The sequence below is a fragment of the Eurosta solidaginis genome, chromosome 4, assembly GCF_040869045.1.
Source record: "Eurosta solidaginis isolate ZX-2024a chromosome 4, ASM4086904v1, whole genome shotgun sequence".
In the NCBI taxonomy this organism is placed as follows: domain Eukaryota; kingdom Metazoa; phylum Arthropoda; class Insecta; order Diptera; family Tephritidae; genus Eurosta; species Eurosta solidaginis.
Window position 1 is genome coordinate 72,332,655 of NC_090322.1, and position 27,176 is coordinate 72,359,830.

The following is a 27,176-nucleotide window of genomic DNA, read 5'->3' on the forward strand; positions in this document are numbered from 1 at the left end:
ATGCACCTAGCTGTGAAAACGCCTTTTTCAATTTCCTGCGAGTCCACGAAAAGTGGATCTGGTGAATCTCCTAAATCAAAAAGTCTGAAGATTTCACATCTGCCCTACAAGACGGAGGTAACTAGTTCACCCACACATTCAAAGCTTTTTTCGCTCCCCACTAACACATCGACGTTTCTTGCTGTCACCGAAATGACAGTGTCATCTTAATACGACAATTTATAAATTATTCCGGGAAACATTTTAAAACGATGAAAAACTATAATTGTGGTAATTAAACTAATAAACTAAAAAAGTGCTTGTGCTAAGGACTTTTAGGTGTGACGTGTGTTAGCTGTTTAGGCACTTCTAAATTAACCTGGCGCAATAACTAGAGGCAGCCAAGTCCTCTTGCCACCAATTGGAATTGGAAGATTCGATTTCCAAAACCAAAAAAGGTAACGTTTTCAAGACAGTGCACAACCTAAACAAAGGTGGTATCAAAAGACGCGTGTCGAGATCCGTTTTTAGAATCTGAAAGTTGTATAGAATCGACGGGATGGCCTAGAAGGTTTCAGGTGGCCATACTAAATCGCTCCCGGGGAATGTCCTTATCGCTACAACCAAAGCAACATTATTTACTATCTGCTTTTCATTCATACGTATGTATTTTTAAATAATAAAAAAAATGTTATATTATTCTAATATATATCATCTCTGCCGGGGTGCGATTCAGCTCAGGATATGCCAAAACAACAAGAAACCTACAATTAAATGCAGATTCACGTGTCATTTGCCAAGGATTTACCGGTAAACAAGGTACTTTCCACAACCAACATGCTTTGGAATACGGTACAAAATTGGTTGGATGTATTTTCCCAAAAAAGGGTGGAACTACGCATCTTGGTTTGCCAGTATTTGCTTCGGTAATTTATATTGATTTGTATTGATTAAAAATTGCAATAGTAGATAATGTAATGTGAATTAAAATTGAATAGGTAGCCGAAGCAAAAAATGCAACTGATCCGCATGCAACTGTTGTTTATGTGCCGCCACCGGGAGCTGCTGCTGCTATCATAGCAGTATTACAAGCACGACATTTCTTTGATTGGTTGCATAATCGAAATTGTGCCCTAACATGATATGGTTCGCGTTAAGCACTCTATGTTAAAGCAAAATAAATCTCGTCTAGTCAGGCCCGATTGTCCAGGATCATCGCACCAGAAAGGGTAAATAAATTGCCTACCATATTAAATATATAAACAACATGTATGAATTTGTTAGTGATAATTTGTCATGCTTTTGTTGATAATCAACTGAAGAAGGCAAATACCAAAGAGTTCGAAGTTCATGTAAATACCAATTGATTTCTTTAAATAGCGTTTGGAGAACAAAACCCAGAATACCCAGAAACCTGGGCATCCCAACAGACATCTGATTGATGAACCAGCACCGCCTAGGGGCTTAAGGAGTCATCTCCGTAAGCTTTTTGAGGAAATACGGCACCTGAGAACCCAGCCGTATGAAGTGAAAAAACACAAGCAGGTCCTTGGTGAACTCCATAAACAGGCGTCGGACCTTTATGCCGGGAATTGCTCATTGAATCCAGTACTTAACGAAAATTATCCAAAACTCGCGGAAGAGGAACGCATACTCCCCAGGGAAACGCGTGTCACTCTTGCTCAACTTCGTTCTGGATACTGTAACAGGTTAAACTCTTACCTATCCAGAATCAACCCCGACATACAAAATGTATGCCCCGCTTGCAATGTGTCCCCACATGACACCAACCATCTCTTCAATTGCAATGTGGAACCAACGCCTCTTAACACCCCTTTCCTTATGGTCCACCCCTGTTGAAACGGCAAGTTTCCTTGGACTCCCGTTAGAGGATATTGATGACAATTTGTGATCGGTCGCGGCTATTAGGTGGGGCGATTATTGCTACAACAACAACAACAAAACCCATATGTACATATGTATGCATACAACTGCATAGAAAGGGAGGGATTAATTAATTGTGATCAGTAGATTTATAGGATTTTTATTATTTTCCCTGCGTCGCCGTTGCCATTACATTGCGTTAAGAGAGGATATCAACACCTTACCCACAACCAGTTAAAATTTTAGTAAATTTTGCTCTTTTCATTACTGATTCAAAACGTGGGAAGTTATATATGTAGCAATCCATGGAGAATGGTAAATTTTAGCAGATTTTCGCATTGCGGTCATTATTAATATTCAATCCCTAGAAGGTTCAATGTAGTCATATCAATAGGTCGGGAGATGGTCGGGTTAGTACCTCAATGGTGCTTGTTACTGGAACGTAGACAGATAATTTATTGAGGATTGCACAGTGACTTGCACATCTCCTTCACAGCACCTCATCATAGCCGACTTCTTTGATGAACCCTAGCAGAGTTCTTGGCTTGAGGGATTAAATGTGGGAATGCACTGGCCATGGTGAGCCCATAAACTTAGCCCTACGTTTTGAGATTGCTTCGTATTCTTGGAGGATATGGTCCGCCGTCTGCTGATCGATCACAAAATCGGCATGTGTTATTCGATAGTATGCCCACTTTCTGCATACGGCTGCTCAGTCTATAATGCCCTGTAAGAAAGCTCTTGGGATTCTTCGGTTATCTTTCGATAGGTCTATTATTGCCCTGTAGCGACTTATGCTATAACTTCCTAACAGTAACTTAGATTGTCTCAAACCTGGCGTATTGATCCAGTTTTCTTCTCTCTTTTCCCCCCTTCTCCTAATAAATGCCCCTGTAAGCCAACTGACAGGAACGGCTCGGGATCGATGGGTCATGCAGTTCCTGCCTCTCTTTCCGGGTTGTCCGCCTGCTCTTGTTTTAGCAGTGCTTCACCCCATCCAATAGGTGCGACAGATATCAAATTGTCACCAATGTCCTCTAACGGGAGTCCAAGGAAACAGAAAGTTTCAACAGGGGTGGACCATAATGAGAGGAGTGTTAGAGGCGTTGATTCCACAATACAGCTAAAGAGATGGTTGGTGTCATGTGGGGACACATTATAAGCAGGACATATGTTTTGTATGTAAAGAAGAACCCGAGGGGATAGGGAAGAGCAGCGGGAGAGTCGCAAACGCTCACCCTCTAGAGATAGGCATAGACACAGCAGCAGAGAATCAGCGGCCAAAAGACATCTGGGTGAAGAATGTGACCGCGAGTACCCAGGGGGACAAAAACGATCCAATCCAAGGGACGAGAAGGTCGAGCAAGACAGAGGAAGGAAGAGGTCATACACGGGACATGAAAGTCGTTCGCCGAATAAGAACGCAAATGCCAGAGCAAGGTCATCGTCGTCCGCGGACTCTGGCACAGAGCGGCATCATGGTGCAAGCTGGCCCGAACTGGGAGAGCCAGGTGGCTTTGACGACCCTAGAAGAATCGGGCTAAGTGGAGCAGGTAAGAAGTGGTATCTTCGGTACCTAAAGCAAGGAAGGACTCCGGACAGTGCACGCGAGAAGGCACTGCAGCGAATGAGGCCAAGTAAGAAAAACCCGCCCGCCCGGAAATCAGGGCGTGGCGAGCGAGAAACGGCGAGGGGCGAGCATGCATCGCATCATCGCGGGTCATATAACCGCGGGCACCAACAAAGCCGTAACAACAAACAGAGCGCTCCCGCTGACAACCTGAGAGGTGGTCAGGGAAGACGGGAGGACGCACCACAGTCCAGGGGACAGAGGGCTTACCCCACACCTTCCACCTCGCGTAGGGCGAATGCTCCACCGCCAGCACCTGGTGCATCAACTTCACAAGTGAGGCCAAGAATGCAAGGCTACTCCGATGCTTTAAAGGGCATACGAATGGCGGTGCTTCCAAGGCAATATCCGGCGGAGGTCCTGAGCCAGGAAGAGCTGACGCGGCTGCAGGATACCATAATGATTGAGGTATCGAAGGGTTGGGGAAAGCAATCTCTGGCCTTCTGCGGTGTATATTTTAGACCAGGACTACTCCTTGTAGACTGCAAGGATGAGCAAACAGCCGAATGGCTGACTAATATCACACCAACTCTACAGGGTTGGGAGGGCCCTGCCCTTATTACGAGGAAAGGTGATGATATACCACCGACGCATACCGTCACTATGTATCTCCCCAGGAGCAATGATCAGGAATTCGCGCTTAAACTGCTGAAGGCACAGAACACATTCTTAAATGTCGCGTTGTGGCGTATAATCAGCAGCAGTGCCGAGGAGGGAGGCCTACGGGTAAACGTAGCTATCGACGAGGCATCATTTATAAAAATAAAAGAAGCTGGTTTCAAGGTGAACTACCGGTTTAGCTTTGTCCCGGTCAGACCCTGGAAACAAAAAGCCCCAGCTAGTGTGGAGCAAACCCACTCACAATCGCAGATCACTGGGGAGCAAATCCCAGAGGCACCAACAACATCCACCCAGTGCCCAGCCAGCGTCTCCTCAGCCATAGGCGCAACACCCGGGTTAATCACCGGTCAGGAGCCTACGCAAGCTCCCTCAACACAGGAGCTACTGGAAGGGCTGAATTTAGAGAACCTAGGTTTAGAGGACAAAGGAGAGGAAACCCTGCGGCTGTCCGGTGAGGACGAGCTGTTAAGGTTTCAGCTCTGACCGACCCACACACAAAGGTTGCCCAGATCAACCTGCACCATGCTAAAGCTGCTTCGGCAGTAATAGCACGCAGGTTCGCCTCGGAAGATCTGGGCATAGCACTCATCCAAGAACCTTGGGTGTATAAGGGTCAGGTGAGAGGACTAAAAGAGAGAAATAATAAGGTAATTTGGGATCTTTCTCAGGAAAGACCAAGAGCGTGTGTAGTGCTTAACAATTCCATTAACTACTTTTGCATTACAGAGTTTATGAGTCAAGACCTCGTAGCAGTTCAGACGGTGATGGAAATACAGGGAGAGCCAAGGAACATCGTCTTCGCAGCGGCCTATTTTGCGGGAGATAACCACGAGGTCCCTCCAGAGGGTGTGAAGAAACTGACGGAATATTGCAGACGGGCAAAATTACCGTTAATTATGGGATGCGACGCCAATGCGCACCACGAGGTATGGAACAGCTCAGACACCAATTCAAGGGGTGAGTGCGTTCTTGAATTTATTATTAGTAATGACCTAAGTATATACAACGTTGGGAATTCACCAACCTTCATCACTAGGTCTAGAGAGGAAGTCCTGGATATAACCCTGGGTAACGATCTGGCTGATGAGCTGGTCTCGGGATGGGGGGTTTCCTCTGAACCCTCCATGTCGGATCATCTTATTATCCAGTTTGTCATCGGGGCTATACCTCTAGAAGGACCACCAAAGCGAAATCCCAGGAACACAAACTGGGATATGTTTAGAAATACAATACAGGAAAATCTTGCCACTATAGAGAATAGGAACAGAGGAACAAGTTATATGGAATTAGAGATAGGGTTAACAACTTCAACAGTGTGATTATTGAAGCGTATAACTCTAGCTGTCGTGAATCAAAGGGCCCAGGGAGTAAAACCCCCTGGTGGTCGAGGAAGCTCTCGGAAATGAGGAAAACCGTGCGCAAACTCTTCAACCAAGCGAGACGCACGGGAAACTGGGAGCAGTACACAGCAAATCTAACAACATATAACAAAGAGATTAGGAAAGCTAAAAGAGAGAGCTTCAGGAAATTTTGCGAGGGCATAACAGAAGTTCCAGAGGCAGCAAGGCTTCATAAAGCCCTAGCCAAGGACCAAAGGGAGACGCGATTATCGATGAAACTCCCCGATGGAACCTATACAAGGACAGAGGAGGAAAGAGCACATGCCCTGCTTGCAGCGCACTTCCCGGACGCATCCTCGGAAACCTCGCCGGAGGAGGTTCGAGAGGTAAGACCGACACCCACAGATTGGAACCTCGCCAAAGAACTCTTCAGCGACAGCACAGTTAAGTGGGCAGTAAGGTCTTTCCAGAGCTACAAATCTCCGGGAGTGGATGGCATATATCCAGCCTTTCTGCAGCAGGGAGAGGAATTGATCCCACACCTGGCCAGGATTATTAGGGATAGCCTCGCACTGGCATACATCCCAACAGTGTGGAGAAGAGCAAAAGTGGTCTTTATACCTAAAGTGGCAAAAAAGGACTACTCTAGCCCAAAGTCCTTTAGGCCTATAAGCCTGACATCCTTTGCTCTGAAAGCAATGGAGAAAATTGTAGACCACGAGATCAGATCAAAGGTTCTCGATAGAATGCCACTACATCGAGATCAGCATGCATATAGGACAGGCAGGTCGACAGAAACTGCATTGTATCAACTGTCCACAGAAATCCAAAGTGCGTTCGAGTGCGGGGAGATAACGCTATGCGCATTTTTGGACATAGAGGGGGCTTTCGACAACACGACACACGAAAGTGTGAATCGGGCACTCGAGAGAAGAGAGATACAACGTCCAATCCGTATGTGGATAAACGCCTTATTGCGTACGAGGACTGCCGAAACCTCAAGTGGGGACGGTACAGTAGAGATCAAAACAACGAAAGGATGTCCGCAAGGGGGCGTCCTGTCACCCCTGCTGTGGAGCCTGGTAGTAGATGAACTTCTACAGAGGCTCTCAGAAAACGGAATCCGATGTCAGGGGTACGCGGATGATATTGTTATCTTTGCAAGGGGCAAATTTGAGAGCACCCTTTGCGACATAATGCAAAGGGCGTTGAGGCTAACGAAAGAATGGTGTAATGAGGTAGGGCTAAGTATCAACCCTAACAAGACATCCATTGTGCCCTTCACCAGGAAAAGAAAACTGGAAGGGATTAGGCAAATCACAATGGAGGGAGTACAGATGGAGTACACGACTGAGGTGAAATACTTGGGAGTCAAGTTTGACTCTAAGCTCTTATGGAGGAAACACGTCGACAATACCATATCAAAGGCTACAAGAGCAATAATGGTGTGCAGACGTATTGCAGGAAGATCCTGGGGATGCAGCCCAAAGATCCTAAGATGGATGTACACTATGATAGTGAGACCTATCATAGTGTACGGAGCCGTTGCGTGGGCATCAAGGACAACCATGGTGATCGTACAAAAATCACTCACGAAGCTTCAACGCTTAGCGTATGTCTGCATTACGGGAGCTATGCGAACATGCCCGACGGCAGCAATAGAGGTGCTGATTGAGTTAACGCCTCTACATATAATAATTGAGCAGGCAGCCAGGAGAACTTTAGTAAACATAGCTAAAGAGGGATATGGAAGAGGCAAAGTGATACAGTCACGGAGCATGGCGAAGCTGCAGGAGCAGATTCCACTTATCCAACTTCCCAGAGATGCGCTTCAAAATAGAGCTGGGGAACAAATGTACGTGGGACACTTCCAGGATTGAAGCGCTTCACCAGGAACACACCATAATATGGTACACCGATGGCTCGAAGACACCGGAGGGCATAGGAGCGGGGATCGTCGGCCCCCGAACCAAAATATCCCTACCACTTGGAAAATATCCGAGCATCTTCCAAGCCGAAGTTGTTGCCATAAGCCGGTGTGCAGAGATAAACTTACAGCGGGGATATACCAACGAGAAAATCGCTATACTCAGCGACAGTCAAGCTGAACTCAATGCATTATCATCAGTTGAGATTAAATCATCAACAGTCCTTGAGTGCGTAGAGAGGTTAAACAGTCTAGGAGTTAATAACACCATCAGTCTAGCATGGGTACCTGGACACAGGGGAGTGGATGGTAACGAGCGAGCGGACGAGCTTGCCAGGTTGGCAGCGGCCGGAAAGCCAATAGGTCCCGAGCCTATGGTCCCAATAGGGTCACATACAATAAGGGAGGAATTTAGACAAAAGGAGGCGTGCTTCAGAGAACAACACTGGCGTGAAAGTCCAGGACCTCGGCAGGCAAAGGCACTAATAGGAGGGTACAATTCAAAGCGATATAAGGCTATGATTAATCTCCCAAAAATTAGCCTTAGGATTTTAACAGGTATACTCACAGGTCACTGTAGGCTAAAGAGCCATATGCATAAATTGGGTATATCGGCTAGTAGCCTCTGTCGATTCTGTGATGCCGAAGATGAGTCTGCAGAACACATCCTGAAGGAATGTGATGCAGTCGCGAGACGAAGGCTTAGGATCCTAGGATCATCCAAATTAGAAAATAGTCACATACATTCTCTGAAGCCAAGAACCATTCTGGATTTTATCAGAGAACTCGGCTTGGATGAAGTGTTGTAAAGAGAATGAGGGCACAATAGACCAATAGGTCGCAGTGCTTAACCTCACAACATCTATCTATCTATCTATTTGTATGTCGGGGTTGATTCTGGATAGGAAAGAGTTTAATCTGTTACAGTATCCAGATCGAAGTTGGGCTAGAGTGACTCCCGTTTCCTTAGGGAGAGTGCGTTCCTACTCTGCTAGTTTTTTTCTTTGAGTACAGGATTCACCGGGCAATTCCTGGCGTAGAGGTCCGATGCGTGTTTCTGGAGTTCACTCAGGACCTGCTTGTGTTTTTCAGCTTCATACGGCTGTGTTCTCAGGTGCCGTATTTTCTCATAATGTAATGAGGGCGTGAACAACAAGAAGCCACAAAAGATTTGTAAAAGTTACGAGGACGTAGGGTTTTGTGATCAAACCCAGAGCAACCTGTCCGATGCAACCATCCCTTGCACGTGACACACTGACAAGCGTATGACCGTCCTAAAATGATTCTTTTCCGGCAAACGCAGCAAAACCATTTCTCATGACCGGGGTCAGGAGAAGGACACGGATTGGGTTCGATACCTTCCCGGAGGAGGAGAGTATGGCGCAGACCCGCTGCATGGATCTGCTGGGAGGATGATAATTTGTGGGAGGGACGCAACAAACTAAACACTAGAGTCCGCCTGCTCATTACCCTGTACTCCCCTGTGGCCTGAGACCCAGTGCAACAGTACTACGTTGTGCACCCAAGGACCAGTGCTGACTTTATTTCGAACGCCACAATTGCCTTTAGTGGGGCCTGACTGTCTGACTGAGTATGGCAATTGTTTCATTGGAGTATCAGCGCTGAAGGTTCAGCTTAGCGCACCAACATATGGCGAATACTTCTGCTTGAAAGCTGCTCGTATGTGCTTTTAGAGGTACTGATATTTTGGCTCTGGGTCCGGAGACTCTGGCTTCAATCCCCTCTGGCGTCTTCGAACCAGGGCGTAGAGAGAAAATCCGGGCCCGGGACTAAAAAAATTAACGGGCCTCCCTATAAAAAATACACTAATACATTTGATTAACGTGAATTAATGACGTTTCATTCATAAATCATTATTGATGGATTACATCAAAAAAAATTTTTGCCACATCAACTAAATGATTTTTGGCTAAGAGCTGACAATAAAATTAACACAGAATATTTACTATTTGTTTTATTTTATTGTAACGTAGAAATAAAATTCTCTTTTAACAGCCACATATTATTTCAAATAATCTTTTCTAGTTATTTTGTAACATTTTCATACATTTCTGATAAATTTAATGATGGTTATAAATTTTAATTATTCAATATAGAATGTTCGGATATCAAAGAGTGGCTTTACTTGCTTTTTTCGCTGCAAAATTTTGTATAATAATATCAAAATTTAACTGTCTTGCCAAAACGGATGCAACACAAAGCGTGGCAAGTCCTAAAACTCGCTCTTTAGATGAACACGATCTATGAAAGTCTTTCATTCTTGAAAGGACGCTGAAGGAACGTTTTGCACTAGATACAGTGACAGGTAAAGTGCAAAAGGTACGTAAACCAATACAAAAGTTGGGGGAAAATTGTATACATATTTTGAAAATAGACGGCATTTACCAATTCCAATGGTGACAGACCTTTATCAAAATTTGCTTCATAAATGTGTTTCAAGTGAACTATTTCACATTCTAAGCTTTGAGAAATATCCGACTTGTATTTTTCGACAAATTTTGCTGCGCTCACCCAACCGTAGTTTCATCCATGTCTTAAATTGCCACAAAAAGGAAAACTTTTCGTTCAAATTTCTCGTAGCTGCAAATCGTTCAGTAATACCAGTGATTACCGAATCAACGATCACCAATAATGTATTGTTTTTAAAATCAGACTCTAAATCATCCGTAATCATCTCATTTAAATTATCTTCAGAATGCCTTTTGGGTTTTCTCTTTCGAATGTCCGGAAACTTTGGCGAGATGTTCAATTGAATAGAAACTGTTTTGCATTCGTTTAAAATTGTTTCCCATTGGTTCCTGATCAACTTCAAATCAGCTAATAAGGCATCTAGATGTCGGACCTCAACATCTGTGGTGGCGTCTCTCGCTTGGAGGACCACGCTTCTTTCATTAATGGTAGGGTTTTGAACCAAATTGAGGACAGAAAGATACATTCTAACTTGTTGATGTACTTGAGAATGCCGGTAACATCGCCGTATGCTTGCGCAGTCAAATTTGGCTTTTGGCTGAAAGACTATGAAGAGAGCTAGGTAAATTTTTTTTTTTTGAGGATATCACATCGTTGTGGAGTGCTGCCGAAGAAAATAATTCCAGCTGTACAACATTCTGCAGCATCAACACCACATAAATTGATAGCGTTTTCTTTTCTGAAATAAATTGTTGCCTAAGTAAATGGTAATACTCTACCCCATCGGGTTAGGGGGTCAGAATATACCCGTGGTAGGTATGCCTGTCGTATGCGTAAGAGGGGACTAAAATATCAGATTCCAGGGGCTGTGTAGCTCAACCCTGCAGGTTGCCAGCGCAATATATAGCTTCGCCAAACCTAATTGTCAACCTCACCTATCCGCGGCGAATCCTGTTTCACTAACAGACGAGGCTCTGGCGACCCCAAGCTCCTCATGGAACTTGGGATGGGGAGGGAGGGGATGGCCTGAAGGTTTAATGTGGTCACATAAATCGTTCCCGAGATGGTCGGGCTAGCACCTTAATGGTGCTGTGGTACCGGAGCGTACCGGATCTGTATCCGGCAAAGGACCATCACATCGATAATACTCCTCAAAGCCTTCGGGGAGCAACCTTATCGCTACAACAACAACAACAATAGAGTTATTCCTACCCCAGAAAATGGTCAACATTTATAGTGCATACAAAGAACATTTCAACTCACCAAATTCACTCATATTAACAGAGTATATGTGGAACTTAAGAGCGAATTGAGAGTTTCACAAAGTTGCACTGCCACACCGCCATTTTATACAGGGTAAAAGTGTAACGCTTTTGCGTTGCGAGCAGGCAAGGCGTTGCCTGTTTTTTAGAATAGAACAACAACGCTTGCGTAACACTTTATCCAGAAAAGAAAACGCTATCATAACTGCGGGTTGCACAAGGCGAGTAATCAGCATTCGAGTTTTTGTCGAGAATGTGACATAGTGGTCCGTTGTAAGCTCTTTTCATATTGGCGCCGTTATCGTACCCTTGTGCACGAATATCTTCAATCATGTATGGCAAATTAGATCAGCGATTTTCTGAGCAGTTTTTTGGTTACAATTCACGAAAGCCAAAATCTGTTCTGGAATTGTAAATTTGTTGCTTTGGAATTGAAATGGAGTGAGCGCAAAATGAACGTAGTCAACGTGACTAGCACCAAGCATAGCATCAACGATAATAGCAAAATACTTAGCTTTCTTGCCTTGATCTAATATAGTTTCCCTCACATGCTTTGCACAAATTTCTATAAACTCGTTCTGAATGTCTGGGGAAAGATAGTGAACTTGTAAACGTTTGTGCTTGTATTGTGAAATCCTAACTTTCTCCAAATGATCTCTAAGTATCGGATCATAATGGCTTATGAGATCTTAGATGCCCAAAAAATGTCCATCCTTTCGCTTTTTGAAAAAAAAAATAGTGTCCAAAATTCTATATAAAATTTCTTTCCACTTTTGAGTTTCAGTGATTAGCTGTTCATTGATAAGTGTATCAACTGTAGCCTCCTTTCGAATTAGGTTTTGTAAAGATCGCCATTGAATATAACATTTAATGTGATCTTCAGTATTTTCGTGTGATGGCAGTTTAGCGTATAGCTTCTTCCATACCTGGAATTTCGAATATTCGTCAGGACAACAAATTTTAGGTCGATTTAAAGTATTGGTGCTTAACAGACGACATGGTAGGCAATAAAAAGCATTGCTACTGGCACTCCACACCAACCAGTGACGCTCCACTTTCTCTCCATTTGGCAAGATTCTGTTTAACAACGAGGTAGGAAATGCCTCGTCATGACAATCACGTGGAAAAATAACAGGGCACTTTTGATGACCTCGACGAATTATTTCGTTGACTTCTTCAGATCGCAAAAACTCATTATTCGCGGTACCGATATCGAAGTCGTTTAAATAATCTAGACTTTGATACAGAGTTGGTGGTATTGTTGGAAGGCTTTTTGAAGATGAACCTTCATCAGTGTTACCACGAAAACTTTACGATATCGGATTCATGTAAACATATTTTTTTGTTTGATGTTTTTATTGTCTCCTCACTGTTCGAAGGACCAGGTAAAAAATCATTATCAATATTCGTTGCTTTTGATATTCGGCTTAAAATTTCCACATGGAACAACTAAGGACTCTCCTGAATTAAAAAAAATGTCTTAGTACCTCTAAATCGCGGGCCCCCCGAGAAAAACCCGGCCCCCTGAGAAATATCGTGCCCTGCGCTTGCCAGGCTAAGGCTCCAGCTATTAGGAGTGATAAAGCTGTCAGATCTAGAAGCAGCAAGTGGCTTAAGTCCTAGGAAGCTTCTAGTATTTGTCAAGAGGACGGAGTTTTTTTATAACATAGGTCCTGGTTCTTGATAGGGTTTTCAGCTTGGTCGTTAAAACAAACTTCTGGTACACTGCGGACTCATTCAGTTTATGTGAGATCCTCATGAACCGGCCACTTCAACCTAACCTATATTTTGTGTTTTGGTTTTTATTTTAGAATCTACCGGTTAAGTAAGCGATGTCAGCTAACTAAGCGCCTTCAAATGTAGATCCATAAGGAACATGAGGTCGCCAGAGCCTCGACTGTTAAAGAAACAGGATTCGCCACGGGTAGGTGACGTTGACAATTGGGTTGGAGAGGCTATATATTGCGCTGGCAACCCATTGAAAGGATTGCGCTACAAAACCCCTTGAATCAATTTGGTATTTTAGTCGCCTCTTACGACAGGCATAGCTACCACGGGTATACTCTAAGCCCACTAACCCGCTGGAGCCATGAGAAGCGTGAGTGCACTTTGGGTGTAGCAAGGCAAGTTCCGTCGTGCCTGGTGTTGTTGGGTGAGCGGCCAGGCAAGGCAGCAGGGTACACATGCACCATTCAGGAGGATACCCTCGCTGAGCCCAGAAAATCTGGTAAAATTATATGTACTGCTTAGATCCAGCAAACGAGTATGTTTTGTACTGGTATATGATAAACTCGCAGACAACCAAACGTTTACTTTCCTGTCCAAAAGGGAATTGGTGCTCGGCACTGCTGCTAAAGAAGAATAGACGTAGTCATATCAATTCGTTCCCGGGTTACTCGGGGAAAGCAGTTTTAGTAGTACTTTGCCCGTTTCTATTTGCACATCCATTCAAAGAACTTCGCATAATGGATTAAAGAGTCATCTGCATTTATTCGGTTTTGTTTTTGTAGCAAGCCTAATTTACTATCTATTACCCCAACATCTATCAATTATCCCTTGTTATAATCTTCGGGTACCCCCGCTACCGGAAGATGCCTTGGCATGATGGAGGTTCACTTGAATTTACTTTACAGGTCCTGATTCTGGTTATCTGAAATCCCTTTGAGTATCTTGTATTTATTAAGCACTTCCGGTTATATTAAAAACTTATTATCTATCCTTACTGATATTCGTTTCTTTTTCATTCTAGGTAATTCGATTTGGCGATGTGGGCATAGCAATATTCCAGCTGTGGCTGTAAGAAGAACGTACATTTGCTCAAACTACAAGAAAACTGCGACAACTGTCCCTCGGCCTTTTTAGTATCACATATAAGGCCATACCACGCATATTATGGGAAAGGGTCAAGTTCAAAGGCTCAACATCACCTGCAAATCGACTTTGATAGCACGAAATAGGGCTGCATATATTCCGGTATTATATCTACAACACTCATATCTATGCAAACTGATACTAACAACACCACCCGCGCAGGAAAAATTGAGCACCATCAGTGTGAGCTTCGAAACTCAAAATGGTTTCAGAAAGGGCACGACTACGAATGAGTTTGTCTTTACATATGTAGTTTGTACATATAAATATGCACATATGTAAGGTTTACTAGAAAATTAAGGAAATTATTTGTAAAAACCATTGTATACATAATTTATTCATAATTAAATATTATTTAAACAAAAGGGACGCGTTTCATTCATATAAAAAGCGAATTGACAGAAGGTAACCGGTACTGGTAACCGATAGGCCAGTTACCCGTCTTGTTGTTGTTGCATATGTTTTGGTTAGCGATAACGAAAACATACCTAATGAAGTAACTTAAAAATGTAAATAACATCGAGCGAGAAGGAATGTCGAAAACACAATAGGTAAGAGCGAGAAAGCGAGTCACACGTACACTATTTTGAGAGAGCGCATGCGTTACCTTTTTCACGACAGCAATGTAAAAGTCATTAAGACGATAATTGGTGACCAAGTTATTGGTAACGATTAAGTAATCGATTAGGTAACGGGTACCTGTCTTGTAGGGTGGGAGGAGTGATACAACCCTACAAGACAGGTACCCGGGTGGGAGGAGTGATACAACCCTACAAGACAGGTACCCGTTACCTAATCGTTTACTTAAGCGTTACCAATAACTTGGTCACCAATTATCGTCTTAATGACTTTTACATTGCTGTCGTGAAAAAGGTAACGCATGCGCTCTCTCAAAATAGTGTACGTGTGACTCGCTTTCTCGCTCTTACCTATTGTGTTTTCGACATTCCTTCTCGCTCGATGTTATTTACATTTGTAAGTTACTTTATTAGGTATGTTTTCGTTATTGCTAACCAAAACATATGCAACAACAACAACACGGGTAACTGGCCTATCGGTTACCCGTACCGGTTACCTTCTGTCAATTCGCTTTTTATATGAATGAAACGCGTCCCTTTTGTTTAAATAATATTTAATTATGAATAAATTATGTATACAATGGTTTTTACAAATAATTTCCTTAATTTTCTAGTAAACCTTACATATGTGCATATTTATATGTACAAAGTACATATGTAAAGACAAAAACTCGTTCGTAGTCGTGCCCTTTCTGAAACCATTTTGAGTTTCGAAGCTCACACTGATGGTGCTCAATTTTTCTTGCGCGGGTGGTGTTGGTAGTATCAGTTTGCATAGATATGAGTGTTGTAGATATAATACCGGGATATATGCAGCCCCATTTCGTGCTATCAAAGTCGATTTGCAGGTGATGTTGAGCCTTTGAACTTGACCCTTTCCCATAATATGCGTGGTAGGGCATTATATGTGATACTAAAAAGGCCGAGGGACAGTTGTCGCAGTTTTCTTGTAGTTTGAGCAAATGTACGTTCTTCTTACAGCCACAGCTGGAATATTGCTATGCCCACATCGTCAAATCGAATTACCTAGAATGAAAAAGAAACGAATATCAGTAAGGATAGATAATAAGTTTTTAATATAACCGGAAGTGCTTAATAAATACAAAATACTCAAGGGGATTTCAGATAACCAGATTCAGGACCTGTAAAGTAAATTCAAGTGAACCTCCACCATGCCAAGGCATCTTCCGGTAGCGGGGGTACTCGAAGATTATAACAAGGGATAATTGATAGATGTTGGGGTAATAGATAGTAAATTAGGCGTGCTACAAAAACAAAACCGAATAAATGCAGATGACTGTTTAATTCATTATGCGAAGTACTTTGAATGGATGTGCAAATTGAAACGGGCAAAGTACTGCTAAAACTGCTTTCCCCGAATAACCCGGGAACGAATTGATATGACTACGTCTATTCTTCTTTAGCAGCAGTGCCGAGCACCAATTCCCTTTTGGACAGGAAAGTAAAGGTTTGGTTGTCTGCAAGTTTATCATATGCCAGTACAGAACATACTCGTTTGCTGGATCTGAGCAGTACATCTAATTTTCCCAGATTTTCTGGGATCAGCGAGGATATCCTCCTGAATAGTGCATGTGTACCCTGCTGCCTTGCCTGGCCGCTCACCCAACAACACCAGGCACGACGGAAATTGCCTTGCGACACCCAAAGTGCACTCACGCTTCTCATGGCTCCAGCGGGTTAGTGGGCTTAGAGTATACCCGTGGTAGCTATGCCTGTCGTAAGAGGCGACTAAAATACCAAATTGATTCAAGGGGTTTTGTACCGCAATCCTTTCAATGGGTTGCCAGCGCAATATATAGCCTCTCCAACCCAATTGTCAACGTCACCTACCCGTGGCGAATCCTGTTTCTTTAACAGCCGAGGCTCTGGTGACCTCATGTTCCTTATGGATCTACATTTGAAGGCGCTTAGTTAGCACCCATCGCTTAGTTAACCGGTAGATTCTAAAGTAAAAATCAAAACACAAAATATAGGTTAGGTTGAAGTGGCCGGTTCATGAGGATCTCACATAGACTGAATGAGTCCGTAGTGTTACCAGAAGTTTGTTTTAATGACCAAGCTGAAAACCCTATCAAGAACCAGGACCTATGTTATAAAAAAACTCCGTCCTCTTGACAAATACTAGAAGCTTCCTAGGACTTAAGCCACTTGCTGCTTCTAGATCTGACAACTTTATCACTCCTAATAGCTGGAGCCTTAGCCTGGCAAGCGCAGGGCACGATATTTCTCAGGGGGCCCGCGATTTAGAGGTACTAAGACATTTTTTTTTAATTCAGGAGAGTCTTTAGTTGTTCCATGTGGAAATTTTAAGTCGAATTTCAAAAGCAACAAATATTGATAATGATTTTTTACCTGGTCCCTCGAACAGTGAGGAGACAATAAAAACATCAAACAAAAATATATGTTTACATGAATCCGAAATCGTAAAGTTTTCGTGGTAACACTGATGAAGGTTCATCTTCAAAAAGCCTTCCAACAATACCACCAACTCTGTATCAAAGTCTAGATTATTTAAACGACTTCGATATCGGTACCGCGAATAATGAGTTTTTGTGATCTGAAGAAGTCAACGAAATAATTCGTCGAGGTCATCAAAAGTGCCCTGTTATTTTTCCACGTGATTGTCATGACGAGGCATTTCCTACCTCGTTGTTAAACAGAATCTTGCCAAATGGAGAGAAAGTGGAGCGTCACTGGTTGGAGTGGAGTGCCAATAGCAATGCTTTTTATTGCCTACCATGTCGTCTGTTAAGCACCAATACTTTAAATCGACCTAAAATTTGTTGTCCTGGCGAATATTCGAAATTCCAGGTATGGAAGAAGCTATACGCTAAACTGCCATCACACGAAAATACTGAAGACCACATTAAATGTTATATTCATTACAAAACCTAATTCGAAAGGAGGCTACAATTGATACACTTATCAATGAACAGCTAATCACTGAAACTCAAAAGTGGAAAGAAATTTTATATAGAATTTTGGACACTATTTTTTTTTAAAAAAGCGAAAGGATGGACATTTTTTGGGCATCTAAGATCTCATAAGCCATTATGATCCGATACTTAGAAATCATTTGGAGAAAGTTAGGATTTCACAATAGCAGCACAAACGTTTACAAGTTCACTGTCTTTCCCCAGACATTCAGAACGAGTTTATAGAAATTTGTGCAAAGCATGTGAGTTAAACTATATTATATCAAGAAAAGAAAGTTAAGTATTTTGCTATTATCGTTGATGCTATGCTTGATGCTAGTCACGTTGACTACGTTCATTTTGCGCTCACTCCATTTCAATTCGAAAGCAACAAATTTACAATTCCAGAACAGATTTTGGCTTTCGTGAATTGTAACCAAAAAACTGCTCAGAAAATCGCTGATCTATTTTGCCATACATGATTGAAGATTGTCGGGCACAAGGGTACTATAACGGCGCCAATATGAAAGGAGCTTACAACGGAGCACTACGCCACATTCTTGACAAAAGCTCGAATGCTGATTACTCGCCTTGTGCAACCCGCAGCTATGATAGCGTTTTCTTTTCTGGATAAAGTGTTACGCAAGCGTTGTTGTTCTATTCCAAAAAACAGGCAACTCCTTTACGGGGTATTTCGTTCTTTTGTGAAAATTCTTGCCTGCTCGCAACGTAAAAGCGTTACACTTTTACCCTGTATAAAATGGCGGCGTGGCGGTGCAACTTTGTGAAACTCTTAATTCGCTCTTAAGTTCCACATATACTCTGTGAATATGAGTTAATTTGGTGAGTTGAAATGTTCTTTGTATGCACTATAAATGTTGACCATTTTCTGGGGTAGGAGTAACTCTATTGTTGTTGTTGTTGTTGTAGCGATAAGGTTGCTCCCCGAAGGCTTTGAGGAGTATTATCGATGTGATGGTCCTTTGCCGGATACAGATCCGGTACGCTCCGGTACCACAGCACCATTAAGGTGCTAGCCCGACCATCTCGGGAACGATTTATGTGACCACATTAAACCTTCAGGCCATCCCCTCCCTCCCCATCCCAAGTTCCATGAGGAGCTTGGGGTCGCCAGATCCGCGTCTGTTAGTGAAACAGGATTCGCCACGGATAGGTGAGGTTGACAATTAGGTTTGGGGAAGCTATATATTGCGCTGGCAACCTGCAGGGTTGCGCTACCAGCCCCTGGAATCTGATATTTTAGTCCCCTCTTACGCATATGACAGGCATACCTACCGCGGGTATATTCTGACCCCCTAACCCGATGGGGTAGAGTATTACCATTTACTTAGGCAACAATTTATTTCAGAAAAGAAAACGCTATCAATTTATGTGGTGTTGATGCTGCAGAATGTTGTACGGCTGCAATTATTTTCTTCGGCAGCACTCCACAACGATGTGACATCCTCAAAAAAATGTACCTAGCTCTCTTCATAGTCTTTCAGCCAAAAGCCAAATTTGACTGCGCAAGCATACGGCTATGTTACCGGCATTCTCAAGTACATCAACAAGTTCGAATGTATCTTGCTGTCCTCAATTTGGTTCAAAACCCTACCATTAATGAAAGAAGCGTGGTCCTCCAAGCGAGAGACGCCACCACAGATGATGAGGTCCGACATCTAGATGCCTTATTAGCTGATTTGAAGTTGATCAGGAACCAATGGGAAACAATTTTAAACGAATGCAAAACAGTTGCTATTCAATTGAACATCTCGCCAAAGTTTCCGGACATTCGAAAGAGGGTTCTGAAGATAATTTAAATGCGATGATTACGGATGATTCAGAGTCTGATTTCAAAAACAATACATTCTTGGTGATCGTTGATTCGGTAATCACTGGCATTACTGAACGATTTGCAGCTATGAGAAATTTGAACGAAAAGTTTTCCTTTTTGTGGCAATTTAAGACATGGATGAAACTACGGTTCGGGCGAGCGCAGCAAAATTTGTCGAAAAATACAAGACGGATATTTCTCAAAGCTTAGAATGTGAAATAGTTTACTTGAAACACATTTACGAAGCAAATTTTGATAAAGGTCTGTCACCATTGGAATTGCTAAATGCCGTCTATTTTCAAAATATGTATACAATTTTCCCCCAACTTTTGTATTGGTTTACGTACCATTTGCACTTTACCTGTCACTGTATCTAGTGCAGAACGTTCCTTCAGCGTCCTTTCAAGAATGAAAGATTTTCATAGATCGTGTTCATCTAAAGAGCGAGTTTTAGGACTTGCCACGCTTTGTGTTGCATCCGTTTTGGCAAGACAGTTAAATTTTGATATTATTATACAAAATTTTGCAGCGAAAAAAGCAAGTAAAGCCACTCTTTGATATCCGAACATTCTATATTGAAGAATTAAAATTTATAATCATCATTAAATTTATCAGAAATGTATGAAAATGTTACCAAATAACTAGAAGAGGTTATTTGAAATAATATGTGGAATTTTATTTCTACGTTACAATAAAATAAAACAAATAGTAAATATTCTGTGTTAATTTTATTGTCAGTTCTTAGCCAAAAATCATTTAGTTGATGTGGCAAAATTTTTTTTTGATGTAATCCATCAATAATGATTTATGAATGAAACGTCATTAATTCACGTTAATCAAATGTATTAGTGTATTTTTTATAGGGGGCCCGTAAATTTTTTAGTCCCGGGCCCGGATTTTCTCTCTACGGCCCTGGTTCGAAGACGCCAGAGGGGATTGAAGCCAGAGTCTCCGGACCCAGAGCCAAAATATCAGTACCTCTAAAAGCACATACGAGCAGCTTTCAAGCGGAAGTATTCGCCATATGTTGGTGCGCTAAGCTGAACCTTCAGCGCTGATACTCCAATGAAACAATTGCCATACTAAGTCAGACAGTCAGGCCCCACTAAAGGCAATTGTGGCGTTCGAAATAAAGTCAGCACTGGTCCTTGGGTGCACAACGTAGTACTGTTGCACTGGGTCCCAGGCCACAGGGGAGTACAGGGTAATGAGCAGGCGGACTGTTTAGTTTGTTGCGTCCCTCCCACAAATTATCATCCTCCCAGCAGATCCATGCAGCGGGGCTGCGCCATACTCTCCTCCTCCAGGAAGGTATCGAACCCAATCCGTGTCCTTCTCCTGACCCCGGTCATGAGAAATGGTTTTGCTGCGTTTGCCGGAAAAGAATCTTTTTAGGACGGTCATACTCTAGTCAGTGTGTCACGTGCAAGGGATGGTTGCATCGGACAGGTTGCTCTGGGCTTGATCCCAAAACCCGACGTCCTCGTAACTGTTACAAATCTTTTGTGGCTTCTTCTTGTTCACGCCCTCATTACATTATGAGAAAATACGGCACCTGAGAACACAGCCGTATGAAGCTGAAAAACACAAGCAGGCCCTGAGTGAACTCCGCAAACAGGCGTCGGACCTCTATGCCAGGAATTGCCCGGTGAATCCTGTACTCAAAGAAAAAAACTAGCAGAGTAGGAACGCACTCTCCCTAAGGAAACGGGAGTCACTCTAGCCCATCTTCGATCTGGATACTGTAACAGGTTAAACTCTTACCTATCCAGAATCAACCCCGACATACAAAACATATGTCCTGCTTATAATGTGTCCCCACATGACACCAACCATCTCTTTAGCTGTATTGTGGAATCAAAGCCTCTAACACTACTCTCATTATGGTCCACCCCTGTTGAAACTTTCTGTTTCCTTGGACTCCCGTTAGAGGACATTGATGACAATTTGTGATCTGTCGCACCTATTGGATGGGGCGAAGCACTGCTACAACAAGAACAGGCGGACAACCCGGAAAGAGAGGCAGGAACTGCATGACCCATCGATCCCGAGCCGTTCCTGTCAGTTGGCTCACAGGGGCATTTATTAAGAGAAGGGGGGGGGGGGGGGGGGGGGAAGAGAGAAGAACACTGGAGCAATACGCCAGGTTTGAGACAATCTAAGTTACTGTTAGGAAGTTTTAGCACAAGTCGCTACAGGGCAATAATAGACCTATCGAAAGATAACCGAAGAATCCCAAGAGCTATTCTTACAGGGCATTATAGACTGAGCAGCCGTATGCAGAAAGTGGGCATACTATCGAATAACACATGCCGATTTTGTGATCGATCAGCAGACGGCGGATCATATCCCCCAAGAATACGAAGCAATCTCAAAACGTAGGGCTAAGTTTATGGGCTCACCATGGCCAGTGCATTCCCACATTTAATCCCTCAAGCTAAGAACTCTGCTAGGGTTCATCAAAGAAGTTGGCTACGATGAGGTGCTGTGAAGGAGATGTGCAAGTCACTGTGCAATCCTCAATAAATTATCTATCTACGTTCCGGTAACAAGCACCATTGAGGTACTAACCCGACCATCTCCCGACCTATTGATATGACTACATTGAACCTTCTAGGGATTGAATATTAATAATGACCGCAATGCGAAAGTCTGCTAAAATTTACCATTCTCCATGGAATGCTACATATATAACTTCCCACGTTTTGAGTCAGTAATGAAAAGAGCAAAATTTACTAAAATTTTAACTGGTTGTGGGTAAGGAGTTGATGTCCTCTCTTAACGCAATGTAATGGCAACGGCGACGCAGGGAAAATAATAAAAATTCTATAAATCTACTGATCATAATTAATTAATCCCTCCCTTTCTATGCAGTTGTATGCATACATACATATGGGTTTTGTTCTCCAAACGCTATTTAAAGAAATCAATTGGTATTTACATGAACTTCGAACTCTTTGGTATTTGCCTTCTTCAGTTGATTATCAACAAAAGCATGGCAAATTTCCACTAACAAATTCATACATGTTGTTTATATATTTAATATGGTAGGCAATTTACTTACCCTTTCTGGTGCGATGATCTTGGACAATCGGGCCTGACTAGACGAGATTTATTTTGCTTTAACATAGAGTGCTTAACGTGAATAATATCATGTTAGGGCACAATTTCGATTATGCAACCAATCAAAGAAATGTGCTTGTAATACTGCTATGATAGCAGCAGCAGCTCCCGGTGGCGGCACATAAACAACAGGTGCATTTTTTGCTTCGGCTACCTATTCAATTTTAATTCACATTACATTATCTACTATTGCAATTTTTAATCAATACAAATCAATATAAATTACCGAAGCAAATACTGGCAAACCAAGATGCGTAGTTCCACCCTTTTTTGGGAAAATACATCCAACCAATTTTGTACCGTATTACAAAGCATGTTACCTTGTTTACCGGTAAATCCTTGGCAAATGACACGTGAATCTGCATTTAATTGTAGGTTTCTTGTTGTTTTGGCATATCCTGAGCTGAATCGCACCCCGGCAGAGATGATATATATTAGAATAATATAAAATTTTTTTTATTATTTAAAAATACACATACGTATGAATGAAAAGCAGAGAGTAAATAATGTTGCTTTGGTTGTAGCGATAAGGACACTCCCCGGGAGCGATTTAGTATGACCACCTGAAACCTTCTAGGCCATCCCGTCGATTCTATACAACTTTCAGATTCTAAAAACGGATCTCGACACGCGTCTTTTGATACCACCTTTGTTTAGGTTGTGCACTGTCTTGAAAACGTTACCTTTTTTGGTTTTGGAAATCGAATCTTCCAATTCCAATTGGTGGCAAGAGGACTTGGCTGCCTCTAGTTAATGCGACAGGTTAATTTAGAAGTGCCTAAACAGCTAACACACGTCACACCTAAAAGCCCGTAGCACAAGCACTTTTTTAGTTTTTTAGTTTAATTACCACAATTATTTTTTTTTTGTTTTTATCGGCCTATTCATAAATCATTCAAGGTTCGAATCGAGCTCAAGGCCAGAACAATAATTTTTTTCTAATGATAATTATTGTTATTTTTTAATTTTTCTAAATTTGAAAAATTGTATTTTGTTTTTGGAATAGTAAGTAGAAAATTTTTCAGACAACCTGCCATAGCTGCGCAGATAGATCCATTTCGAAGGGTGCTAAGCCTTCATCATCAGTACGCTTTAGGCATGCTGCGCTAACCATTTAGCTATACAGCGGTGGTTTGTTTGACTGGCAAATTTGCTACTTCTATTCCTTTTTACCAACTATATTTATTCAGTCTTGCGCCATCTGGTGCAAATCACTGATAATGTTGGATTTTTGTTTATTGTCAATTACTTTGTTTGACATTCCCAAGTGCTCATGGTTTATTAACAATTGTTTTTGTTTTTATCGGCCTATTGATAAATCATTCAAGGTTCGAATCGAGCTCAAGGCCAGAACAATAATTTTTTTCTAATGATAATTATTGTTATTTTTTAATTTTTCTAAATTTGAAAAATTGTATTTTGGTTTTGGAATAGTAAGTAGAAAATTTTTCAGACAACCTGCCATAGCTGCGCAGATAGATCCATTTCGAAGGGTGCTAAGCCTTCATCATCAGTACGCTTTAGGCATGCTGCGCTAACCATTTAGCTATACAGCGGTGGTTTGTTTGACTGGCAAATTTGCTACTTCTATTCCTTTTTACCAACTATATTTATTCAGTCTTGCGCCATCTGGTGCAAATCACTGATAATGTTGGATTTTTGTTTATTATCAATTACTTTGTTTGACATTCCTAAGTGCTCATGGTTTATTAACAATTGTTTTTGTTTTTATCGGCCTATTGATAAATCATTCAAGGTTCGAATCGAGCTCAAGGCCAGAACAATAATTTTTTTCTAATGATAATTATAGTTATTTTTTAATTTTTCTAAATTTGAAAAATTGTATTTTGTTTTTGGAATAGTAAGTAGAAAATTTTTCAGACAACCTGCCATAGCTGCGCAGATAGATCCATTTCGAAGGGTGCTAAGCCTTCATCATCAGTACGCTTTAGGCATGCTGCGCTAACCATTTAGCTATACAGCGGTGGTTTGTTTGACTGGCAAATTTGCTACTTCTATTCCTTTTTACCAACTATATTTATTCAGTCTTGCGCCATCTGGTGCAAATCACTGATAATGTTGGATTTTTGTTTATTGTCAATTACTTTGTTTGACATTCCCAAGTGCTCATGGTTTATTAACAATTGTTTTTGTTTTTATCGGCCTATTGATAAATCATTCAAGGTTCGAATCGAGCTCAAGGCCAGAACAATAATTTTTTTCTAATGATAATTATTGTTATTTTTTAATTTTTCTAAATTTGAAAAATTGTATTTTGTTTTTGGAATAGTAAGTAGAAAATTTTTCAGACAACCTGCCATAGCTGCGCAGATAGATCCATTTCGAAGGGTGCTAAGCCTTCATCATCAGTACGCTTTAGGCATGCTGCGCTAACCATTTAGCTATACAGCGGTGGTTTATTTGACTGGCAAATTTGCTACTTCTATTCCTTTTTACCAACTATATTTATTCAGTCTTGCGCCATCTGGTGCAAATCACTGATAATGTTGGATTTTTGTTTATTGTCAATTACTTTGTTTGACATTCCCAAGTGCTCATGGTTTATTAACAATTGTTTTTGTTTTTATCGGCCTATTGATAAATCATTCAAGGTTCGAATCGAGCTCAAGGCCAGAACAATAATTTTTTTCCTAATGATAATTATTGTTATTTTTTAATTTTTCTAAATTTGAAAAATTGTATTTTGTTTTTGGAATAGTAAGTAGAAAATTTTTAGACAACCTGCCATAGCTGCGCAGGTAGATCCATTTCGAAGGGTGCTAAGCCTTCATCATCAGTACGTTTTAGGCATGCTGCGCTAACCATTTAGCTATACAGCGGTGGTTTGTTTGACTGGCAAATTTGCTACTTCTATTCCTTTTTACCAACTATATTTATTCAGTCTTGCGCCATCTGGTGCAAATCACTGATAATGTTGGATTTTTGTTTATTGTCAATTACTTTGTTTGACATTCCCAAGTGCTCATGGTTTATTAACAATTGTTTTTGTTTTTATCGGCCTATTGATAAATCATTCAAGGTTCGAATCGAGCTCAAGGCCAGAACAATAATTTTTTTCTAATGATAATTATTGTTATTTTTTAATTTTTCTAAATTTGAAAAATTGTATTTTGTTTTTGGAATAGTAAGTAGAAAATTTTTCAGACAACCTGCCATAGCTGCGCAGATAGATCCATTTCGAAGGGTGCTAAGCCTTCATCATCAGTACGCTTTAGGCATGCTGCGCTAACCATTTAGCTATACAGCGGTGGTTTGTTTGACTGGCAAATTTGCTACTTCTATTCCTTTTTACCAACTATATTTATTCAGTCTTGCGCCATCTGGTGCAAATCACTGATAATGTTGGATTTTTGTTTATTGTCAATTACTTTGTTTGACATTCCCAAGTGCTCATGGTTTATTAACAATTGTTTTTGTTTTTATCGGCCTATTGATAAATCATTCAAGGTTCGAATCGAGCTCAAGGCCAGAACAATAATTTTTTTCTAATGATAATTATTGTTATTTTTTAATTTTTCTAAATTTGAAAAATTGTATTTTGTTTTTGGAATAGTAAGTAGAAAATTTTTCAGACAACCTGCCATAGCTGCGCAGATAGATCCATTTCGAAGGGTGCTAAGCCTTCATCATCAGTACGCTTTAGGCATGCTGCGCTAACCATTTAGCTATACAGCGGTGGTTTATTTGACTGGCAAATTTGCTACTTCTATTCCTTTTTACCAACTATATTTATTCAGTCTTGCGCCATCTGGTGCAAATCACTGATAATGTTGGATTTTTGTTTATTTTCAATTACTTTGTTTGACATTCCCAAGTGCTCATGGTTTATTAACAATTGTTTTTGTTTTTATCGGCCTATTGATAAATCATTCAAGGTTCGAATCGAGCTCAAGGCCAGAACAATAATTTTTTTCCTAATGATAATTATTGTTATTTTTTAATTTTTCTAAATTTGAAAAATTGTATTTTGTTTTTGGAATAGTAAGTAGAAAATTTTTAGACAACCTGCCATAGCTGCGCAGATAGATCCATTTCGAAGGGTGCTAAGCCTTCATCATCAGTACGCTTTAGGCATGCTGCGCTAACCATTTAGCTATACAGCGGTGGTTTGTTTGACTGGCAAATTTGCTACTTCTATTCCTTTTTACCCACTATATTTATTCAGTCTTGCGCCATCTGGTGCAAATCACTGATAATGTTGGATTTTTGTTTATTGTCAATTACTTTGTTTGACATTCCCAAGTGCTCATGGTTTATTAACAATTGTTTTTGTTTTTATCGGCCTATTGATAAATCATTCAAGGTTCGAATCGAGCTCAAGGCCAGAACAATAATTTTTTTCTAATGATAATTATTGTTATTTTTTAATTTTTCTAAATTTGAAAAATTGTATTTTGTTTTTGGAATAGTAAGTAGAAAATTTTTCAGACAACCTGCCATAGCTGCGCAGATAGATAAATTTCGAAGGGTGCTAAGCCTTCATCATCAGTACGCTTTAGGCATGCTGCGCTAACCATTTAGCTATACAGCGGTGGTTTGTTTGACTGGCAAATTTGCTACTTCTATTCCTTTTTACCAACTATATTTATTCAGTCTTGCGCCATCTGGTGCAAATCACTGATAATGTTGGATTTTTGTTTATTGTCAATTACTTTGTTTGACATTCCCAAGTGCTCATGGTTTATTAACAATTGTTTTTGTTTTTATCGGCCTATTGATAAACCACCACACTACCACAAT

The 27,176-nt window shown here is 41.3% G+C and overlaps 1 long non-coding RNA gene across 4 annotated transcripts; it reads left to right on the forward strand.

Moving 5' to 3' along the window:
* The first annotated feature begins 251 nt into the window (after nucleotides 1-251).
* LOC137249960 (uncharacterized) lies at nucleotides 252-14,290 on the forward strand. 4 transcript variants are annotated; one of them, XR_010952648.1, is made up of 4 exons: nucleotides 252-270; nucleotides 716-905; nucleotides 978-1,208; nucleotides 13,823-14,290. It is a non-coding gene; the product is annotated as an uncharacterized lncRNA (long non-coding RNA). The 4 variants fall into 4 exon arrangements; XR_010952647.1 differs by lacking the exon at nucleotides 252-270 and adding an exon at nucleotides 325-437; XR_010952646.1 differs by lacking the exons at nucleotides 252-270; nucleotides 13,823-14,290 and adding exons at nucleotides 448-641; nucleotides 9,499-9,623.
* Nucleotides 14,291-27,176: the final 12,886 nt, after the last annotated feature.